The sequence below is a fragment of the Arachis duranensis genome, chromosome 2 (assembly GCF_000817695.3).
Source record: "Arachis duranensis cultivar V14167 chromosome 2, aradu.V14167.gnm2.J7QH, whole genome shotgun sequence".
Lineage (NCBI taxonomy): Eukaryota > Viridiplantae > Streptophyta > Magnoliopsida > Fabales > Fabaceae > Arachis > Arachis duranensis.
The window spans coordinates 85,428,389-85,438,885 of record NC_029773.3 but is presented as its reverse complement, the minus strand read 5'-3'; the positions used below and the strand labels follow the sequence as shown (position 1 = coordinate 85,438,885).

Genomic DNA, 10,497 nt, shown 5'->3' with positions numbered 1-10,497 from the left:
TTTCTTATGAGTTAAAAATTATTTCTTTGTGGACCAAACGAATGAAAAAGAACCAAAACGGGGAAGGGGGAGCAGTGATGTTTGAAGAGTTAAATAATAACCTTTGTATCAAACCAACAAACACTTGGTGTGCGTGTGGTTGTTTCTGAAATAAACTGTTTCAATGCCAGCAAAAGACTCCTTCTGCTTTGTTTTTAAGGTACACTCTGTGTTTCTTTTATGATGGTTCTTCTGTTTTTTTCCTCTGAAGCTTCGGAGAAAATTGCCCCTTGGAGAAGAGGAGAGAAGAGAGAGCAGTTAAAGAACAGAACAATCCTGTTGAAAACCAAAGAATGTGGTTGGATTTTTGAATTAGGATGAAAGACCCAATTGAAAATAACGAAAAAAAGCATGGATTAATTTTCCACTACAAACATAAGAATCATACATAGAACATAGAATCAGAACAATATCTCAGTTGAAAACCAAAAGAAGAATTCAAAATATGTACTGTGATGATTTTTGCATTTCATTTTTTGGGAAAAACTACCACTACAACAGAAAAAAAACGCACCTTTGGCATGAGGATGCAGGGATGAAGATGCGGTGGAGCTGTCACTACGATGATGAAGCTCATGCAGCGATGCCGACGGAGTTAGGAAGCTTTGGCGTCGCTGTTGAAGATGACGGAAAAACAGGGAAGAAGAAGAGACGTGTTTTTCTTTTCAAAAGAGTGAATTAGGGATTTTGTTCTGCTACTAATGAAAGGGCATATATGTAATTTTATCCATTTTGGCATTTTCATCCCAGTTTTCTTCGCAGCTTTGGGCGGAAAAAATTAAGCTGGGCCCTACATATACTTTTTTGTTTTCCAAGCAATTTCCCTGCTGATCCAAACAGAGGAAAATTAAATTTTCCACCCATTTTCTTTTCCTTTGTTTTCTTTCCTCCTAAATTCTCTTAAAACAAACACTGTGTAAAGGTAGGGAAGAAGGGAGGTGGTTTCTTTAATTTATCATTGTTTCTTTTCTTTTGTTTATTTTTTATTTTTCCCTTTTAACCTTTTAAGTAAGAGAAATTTGGCTGCATAATTTAAAGGATGGTATTGGTACTTGAATATAAAATATTTTTAGGCCTTGGCTTATTAATGTAGAGCATGCGTTCCTATGTCACTATCTTAATGTTTGATTGGCGTTACAAAACAAAGTGATATTAGCATACGTACTATGACACAAAAGAAAAGCTAATAAATGGTTGAAATGTTTTGGTAAGATTATTAGGGGATGTTGAGTCACTTGTTTGTATTCTAGCTACTTCATGATTTGACACATTTCTTTTACATGTCTTTAAATATACATTTTATTTCTAAAAATAATAATCATGCCAGTTAGTATTTTGTTGCACTGGACTTAGTTAATTATTTTTTCGGTTTTAAAATAATATTATATATTTTTAGTTTCAATCAATTTCGAGATCTATAATTTAAGAATATCCTAATTTTATTTATAGACATATTTGGATATTTTTATTAAAGATATAAATATTTATATATTTTTTATTAGTTTAATTTTTTTAAAAGTTTATGATTTAATATCAGAATTTTTATGTCAGCAAAATTTGAAGTTCAATAATTATTATCTCCTAAAAAAAATATAAGACAAATAAAAAAAATATCAATACAAAGATTAAAATAAACTAAAAGAATTGTTTTAATTAAATAATGCGTTAGAGTAAAATTATTTATGTCTCTATTTTTATGGGTATATACATTTAAAAGAATTTAGATTTTTTAAATTTTAAATTTTATTTCAGATGAGCGGTTTCACCGCAATTTTGACAGGTCTATTATACATTGCTCTGGTGCCTTAATAATACAAGCTACTTACTCATCATGATATTGATTATTTGGTCACCCTTAAATTTTAGTAATAAATTCTCATTTTAATTAATACATAACTTTTTTATTAAATTGTGTTAAATGCCTATACAGTATACACACCTCACAGAAAGGTATTCAAATATATTTTGCCATCAACTGCTAAGGAGCCAGCCAAGTTAGAGGATTAGGTGGCAGAAGGTACAATTTTATTCATATTGAAACTGTTGCCTTGGGAGACAAAATTAAATTATAATTATGTATGTGCTAGTACCTTGTGAGACCAGTATTCGTCAAGTTGCGTTTTTGCCTTTGGTGATTAATTTTTTAAAATATAGATAATAACACGAAGTAATTATAGTTCAGTAGTTAAAAATAGGCTAGGGTACTGTTTTAGTATTTAATATTTTATTAAATTTTAATTATTTTTAACATTTAAATATTCTATTTTTGTCTTATTTACATTTCATTTTATTCTATTTTTAGTTTTGGTCAAAATGATTTTTCTTTTAAAATTATAATTTTCTATTTATTATCTATTTTTTCTTTCTATTATTTTTTTCTTTATTTTTACTCTCAGATTATAATTACTACAATTGCGATAATACTATGTGTACACTAAAATCAGTCACCAAAGTCAGCCATCAGTATAAAATACATGTTAAAATACAAATAAATATTAAAAATAAATTAAACTACACATGTATTTATATACAAATACATTGGTGACTGATTTTAACGGCTGATTTTAGTGTATAAATAATATTTTTGTTGGTCACTACCTACAAAAAATTATAATAAAAGAAAAGGTATTTTCAAAAAAATATTTTAACTGAATGATAAAATAAAATATTTAAGATGAAAATAAGATATTTTAAATATTAAGGACGAAAATAAAATTTAATTTAAATATTAGAGTCTAAAATAATATTTTATGCTAAAAAATAGGTGTAAATATGGGAGAGAAGAAAACTGGTGATTTAAAAATCCTATTTAAATTATAAAAGTATATAGAGATGAATTATTATTATTATTATTTGCCTGATTAGGTGAGGCAATGAGAAACTTATCTTAATCGTGCTTATAAATCCAAGCCATGCCTTATATCACATCACTTAAAAGCTAATGTGTTAATTTGCTTCTTTGTTCCCTTGTGATTATCCTATCAAAAAAGCTTACTTGTGATTCCAAATTCCATGCACAGAAACTAGAGTTTGACAAAAACAAATCATAGATCACTAATAATAATAATAATAATAATAATAATAATAATAATAATAATAATAATAATAAATAATGTGGATTAGGCATAGTTCAGTTGTCCAATCCATAGGTCCACATATGATAGTTAGATAAGTTGTTAATTATTGTTGTAGGTAACTGAAATTAGCTAGCCTAGTAGTAGCTAGTTCAGCGTTGAATGGGTGTATAAGTTAGAATGAATTTCAGGTCTAATACGACGCAGGTTTGGAATTAAAGTCCAAACATTATGGCATTAAATAAATTCAAAAAACATAGATACTTCAACGTGTCCAGTAATATGCACATTGTTGCTATAGGTGCTATTGTAGATAAGAACTTTAGTAAGAAAAGGAATATCTGTTTTTCTTCTTCTCCTTTTATTATTATTATTATTATTATTATTATTATTATTATTATTATTATTATTATTACTATTGTTATTATTATTATGTCACAACAGAAAAAGATACCCACGAAAAAAACACCAAAGAAACAAGAGATCGATTCACAATTTCGAAATTCCAACAGTTTGAACCGATATTTTGATAAATTTTATCCTACTTTATCTAAAATAAAAGATAAATTATCTCTTTTGATAGTTGATTATAATTTGTTTATCCATATATTAGTATTAGTATCAATCATAATCAAGATTATTCTAGTAGTAAGAAGATTGTGAATGTATCTTTCGCATCCAAAAATTGATGATAATAATTTTTTTTCTGAAATAAAATAAAAAAACTTTATTTCCAAAAACCAATTATTTAAACTTTAATTTTTGAGACACTTTTTTTTTTAGTTTACAGCAAATTTGCCGTACTCTTCGGCGAACTCCATTATTTTAATAGAGTTTGCTACATTTCCGGCGAACTTCACGTTAAGCTCGCCATGTTATATAAATTGTGGGGCCATTTAGTTTGTCGCTTTCAACTTTTCACTCTTCCAAATTTTCTTTCTTCCTTCTTTGTTTGTCATTTTCAAATTCTTCTCTACGAGATTTTCTGTCTTCAAACGTCCATAAAATTCTTTATCTACTAGATCATCAGTTTTAAGTCAGTATATAATATGTTTGTTTGATTTTTTAAATTATTATTTTCAAGTAGAATTACCGTTTACAATATGTTAGTTAGAGTAACTTATTAGTTAATTGTTAGTTAGTTTAGTTGAAATAGTTAGTTTAAGTTGTGAGTTAGATGTTAATTAGTTGAATATGTAGTTAGATTAGATTAGAATGATAAATAGTTAGTAAAATTAAGTTTTCAGTTAATTATTGATTAGTATGTTTATAGAGTTAGTTGAATACTAGTATTTTTACCCGTAATTACATTACAGGAATATAAATCTTTTAAAATTATGTCAATTTTGTCCTGACATTATAGATTATAGCACAAAAGATTTATAGAATCAAACCATTTTTACAAAAAAATCGTAGGCGACAAAAGTACTCGTCGGCTAAGAAAACTAGGATCTTTGTAGATAAAAATAAAATAATAAAAATTTTAGTTATTATTTTTACGTGAAAGAATTTGATTTATTACTATATCTAAAATTTGAAGCGATTTAACTTATATACTTTTGATTAAGAGTTAAGTTTATTGCACAAATAGAAATAATTAATTTTTATGTTTGCTATTTAAAAATATTTTTTTTTCTCTATGTATATAAAAATATAATTAGATATTAGCATGAAAAAATTATATTGATAGTTATAAAATTAACTCAAAATTATTTTTTTTAAATAATTGAATCTTGATTTTAACTTTTAATCATAACATTAGTATTCTCTCTAAATTATATTTAATAAATATTTGAAAGAAAAAAAATAAAAATATATATTAAAAAGATAAACAGTAAAAATTTAAAACTAAATAAAAAAATATGCATATAATAATATTTTTTATTTAAATTATATTATGTTATTAATTTTATTTTTTGTAAAATAGAAAGGTAGAAAAAATAGAGAATGAGATAAAAGAGAGAGAAAGATAACTGTTAATTTTAATTTTTGTAGAACAAAAAGTTAGAAAAGATAAAGAATGAGAGAAAAGAGAGAGAAAGATAAAGATGAAGACTGAGAGAGAGAGTTTGAAAGAAAAAATTTTATTTTAATTATAATAAAAAATATCTGATGACACATTTTGATTTGTCAAATTACTAATATAAAATATAAATTACAGATTATATATAGAGTGGGAAGAGTAGAGAGAAATAGAAAAAGAGAGAGAGATAGACGAGAGAATTTAAGAAGAGAATTTATTAATTTTGGAAGGAAATATTTTTTCTCAATTTGAATAAGATAATGTCATGTGACACATTTGGTTATTAAATTAGATAATAATATATAAATATATCAGAATTATATATAGAGTGAAAATGGTAGAGAGAAATAGAAAAAAGGGAAAGATGTAGATGAGATAATTTAGAAATGGAGTTTATTAATTTTAGAGAAAAATATTTTTTCTTAAATTTAATAAGAGTGTCATGTGACACATTTTGTTATTTTAATTTAATAGCTATATTTTAATTTCAATTCTAATATTTTAATTTTAATATAATTAAAAAATATCATGTTGCACATTTTAATTGTCAAATTTATAATTTTTTATTGATAATGATATAAAAGAGATAGAGTGGTTGAAAGAATGAGAGGGATAGATAAAGAGAGAAGGATGATGGGAGAACTATTTAATTTTGAAAAGAAATATTTGATTTTAATTATAATGAGGAAGTGATATGGTACATTTTGGTTGTAAAATTAGTAGGGATGAGGGGAAGAACTCTTTAATTTTGGAGGGAAAGATTTAATTTTAATTGTAATGAGGGAGTGACATATTACACATTTTGGTTGTAAAATTAGTATAAAGAAAGATAGAACTCTTTAATTTTAGAAAAAAAAATTGATTTCAATTGCAATGAGAAAGTGACATGTGGCACATTTTGATTGTAATATTAGAGAGATATAATATATATATGTAATGGGAGTGATAACAAACCGGTTACTAGGAGGTGAAATATCGACATGGATCGTGGTGTCAGATAACATAATACGATTTGTAAAATTCGGTCTATATTAACTATAAAATAGTTATTTAATCTACTTTTTTCAATAAATCAGGCATATATACTCAATATGACCATAAATAATCTAGTAATACTTAAATCTACCAACAAAGTTTTATATGTTGGTTTATTGTGAAGTAAGAAAATATCAAAATCAGCTCAAAATAAAGAACAAATTAATAGAGAATCCTAATGCAGAAAGTTTTGTAATAAACAATAAATAATTTAAACCTACTGAATAACAATTCAATGCTATCATTTGATACCTACAAAATATATACATGAAACAATACTGTATCAATGTTTGTATATAAAATTATATGATTAACGTAATTATAAAATTATTTGTCAAGAGAATAAAATTATACGAATTTTTATGATAATTTTAATATTCTCAAACTATTAATGTACAATAAGAATTCATCTATTAGTTCCTAGAATTTCTAAATTTTTTTAAGTGATAGTAATAAATTTTAATAAATAAATAGATTTAGTAAGACATTTTGTTATTACCTTTTTATTATAGACTCTCAAAAACTTCTCTATATACCACATTCATCATGCAGTTTATAGGCTCTCAAAAACTTCTCTATATACCACATTCATCGTGCAGTTATCTTCCAAGTGTCCATGATCTTGCAACAGCACTCGCAGACCATCTTTACTCGTTACCCTTGATAACGCAACATACAATTGACTATGGGTGAAAATTGGCCTTGGAAGGTAAATTCCAACTTTTGATAGAGTTTGTCCCTGTGACTTATTTATTGTCATTGCAAATGACATGATAATTGGGAATTGTCTTCTTTGAAACCTGACTGGCAATGTTTCATTATTTGGAATTAGAGGAAAAAAATATTTATAAAAGAGAGAAAAAATATTTATAAAAATGATTATAACATGATTACAAATATAATATAAATAAATATGTCAAATAAAAGGTTAAACTAATATGCTTACCAATGTCCTTGTTGAATTTTGCAAATTGGATAATAACTATATATTCGATTGTCTGGTGATCACGTAGATAATTGAGTAGTTGAGTTGCAAATTGATTTCATAGTGTGCATCTAATTTTTTTCCCATTTCTAAATAAAGGCGGAAATTAGAACAAATAAGTAATAATATATAATAAAAAAATTTGCATATGAATAGACAATTGTTACAAAACAAATTCTAATTGTGACATTTTAAATCTTCACATACTGCAAATTATGAAGATCAACCGCAATGTAATGGCTACTTTTTCTTGCTTTTGACCATGATATAAGTTCTCCTTTTTCGGTTAAGAGTCCAATAACATCTAATTTAAAAAAAAGACGAATTAAAAGCATGAAATTAAAGAGAAATAAACGAAACAACAACAACAACAACAACAACATAATAATAATAATAATAATAATAATAATAATAATAATAATAATTAATTACGCACCAAATAAGTTAAATATTTTATTTGATCATCCACTAATTTAAAAACTTAGCTATATAAAGATACGTATAAAATATATAATTCAGCATGATCGAGAAAATTGAAATGATTGTTAGAATGTTACGATCATCGATCGTATTTACTATACGTGACTCATTCTTAAAAGTTATTCTACACACGTGTGTAGTCGAAAGATAAATTTCGCTTGATTTCTCAATCAGAAAATTTGAGAAGACATAAACTTTTTCCTCGATCAGATCATTCTCAAACATCTTTGCTAAATAATTCTTCATTGAACAATGAATTTTATTACACTATAAAACAAATTAAAAACAAAGACTATTAGCACTTACAACTCTATTAAATTGCACTGTGGTTGATTCTTCCAAGAGTTTACTCATGAAATAAAGTTAAAATGTGAACAGTAAATATATATAAACTGGACCTAGCATCACTCGAAGAAATCATGTAGAATAATCAACCTACCTTATCATCCATGAGAACCATTTCTAGATAAGCTGTCTTACTCTTGTCAAATTTGGATGGAACTTTCCATAACCTTATAATCCTTGCCTTTATTTTCCAAACATTTTCATTACATAATCTACTGCAGGTAATACTGTTGATAGAATCATAACTTGTAGCCATTAGGTATGGAAAATAATAAAGAGAAAAAAATACGAATAAGGTACAAATTTTGTAGATGAAAAATAATTGAAACAATTGACTATTACGACTTATATATATATATACACACTAATTACAAATGATATGAATTTTTAATGATATAAATATGTATAATATTATTGTTATATATAAAACAGTTTTATATTACTTTAATTATAGAGACTTACTATAATTATATAAAATTTAATTTGAGAAAATAATTTTCCTTGCCGTAAATAATATACTAAAACTGTTAGTATATTATCTTCTTTATGGTTAATTGAATTTATCAATAATTTTCCCGTGTAAATCGTTATTATCCAGTTTTTAATAATTACTTAATATACAAAATTTGAAATTGAAAATTGTTATTACTAATTCAATTAACTGGTTAATTGAGTAATAATTGTCAAATTATTAAATCATTGATTTACTCAATAGATTTCCATATATTATTTATATTTCAAGTAATAATTTGAAATTATATTATTTACCCAGTTAATAATAATATTATTAAAAATTATTTTTTGCATTGATTTTTAAATCAATTATTAAATAATTATTTTTGTTAAGATAATTGTTTATAAATTATTTCAAATTATATTTTGTTAAGATATAATTATTTAGATTATTACTCATGACACGGGTATAATTTCATTTTATACCAATTAATCAATTATAATTATATGATACGTGTGTAATTTCAATTTTATCTACGGATTATTTTCCGTAATAATATACAACATATTATTTACCGTGATAATTTGATTTGATTGAGAATAAACCTTAATATGATTTTTTACATCTCCGCTATGAGAAATAACTATTTAGATATACCAAATAATATGTAACATATTACTACCTGTATAAGTTAAGGCACAAAGACAGGATTTAATGAAGGTGATTAAAACTTTCACCAAACAGAATATGACCTCATCGAATAAAAAAGGTACTCGATTTTGCATTAATTAGCTAGTCGAAGAAATAACATATTCATTCATTATTCATGTTTCATTATATTTTTTAAATAATATATAGAAAACATATATCCTGTGTATAAAAATGTGACTATTAGTAATTTTATTAATAAACCTTTTTTTAAACTATTACTAATTTCAATTTTAATAGAAAATCTGAGGAAATATTTTCACTTGCCATAAATAATATACTAAAACTGTTAGTATATTATCTTCTATATGGTAAATTGAATTTATCAATGATTTTTCCGTGTAAATCGTTATTACCCAGTTTTTAATAACTACTTAATATACAAAATTTGAAATTGGAAATTGTTATTACTAATTCAATTAACTAGTTGATTGAGTAATAATTGTCAAATTATTAAGGTGCAAAATCATTGATTTACTCAATAGATTTTCATATATTATTTATATTTCAAGTAATAATTTGAAATTATATTATTTACCCAGATAATAATACTATTATTAATAATTATTTTTTGCATTGATTTTTAAATCAATTATTAAATAATTATTTTTGTTAAGATAATTGTTTATAAATTATTTCAAATTATATTTTGTTAAGATATAATTATTTAGATTATTACTCATGGCACGGGTATAATTTCATTTTATACCAATTAATCAATTATAATTATATGACACGGGTGTAATTTTAATTTTATCCACCGATTATTGGCAAATAATTTTTATTCTGATTATAAATAAAATTTGTTTTTATTGGCAAATAAATTGTCTTTAGGTCAACGATTTAATATATGTGTAAGTTCATTTTTTGTCAAATATAATGAAAATACAAATAAAGAAATAAAGGATAAAAATAAACTTAATAATATCTGATACTACTTCATTTTATTAAATTATTTAAAAATAGCACATCCACAAAAAATAATCGTAATATATAAATTGAGACAATAATTTAAAATTCTATAATTATAATTTAATCAAATACTAATAGTGAAACCAAATTACCTAAACAATATTGAACCTATTCTAGTCCTTAGTCACGTATAGTATAGAATCATTCTTGTAATGACAACCAACTAAATTAACATCGTAAGTTTTAATATTTAGAATTCGTGCAAAATCAGACCATCCTCTTGTTTGATAAGTTTCATCATCCGCTATCCATGCAATGCAGTAAGGTATAGAATTGCCACACCGAGAAACCAAACTAACTTATTCCCCTCAATGGCATTGCATGCATGCAAAAGAAAGCTGGTAATTTCTGAAAAAAATAAAAATATGTTAAAAAATTATTC

The 10,497-nt window shown here is 24.6% G+C and overlaps 1 long non-coding RNA gene across 1 annotated transcript in view; it reads right to left on the bottom strand.

Annotated features, from left to right (window-relative positions):
• The window catches only part of LOC107475471 (uncharacterized), a 2,008-nt gene extending 1,339 nt beyond the window's left edge, over positions 1-669 (bottom strand). Inside the window, exons 1-2 of the long non-coding RNA XR_001589519.3 lie at positions 554-669; positions 102-315 (exon numbers count right to left, since the gene is read on the bottom strand). This is a non-coding gene — a long non-coding RNA (uncharacterized LOC107475471). The remainder of the gene's footprint in view (positions 1-101; positions 316-553) is intronic.
• Between the last annotated feature and the right edge of the window lie 9,828 nt (positions 670-10,497).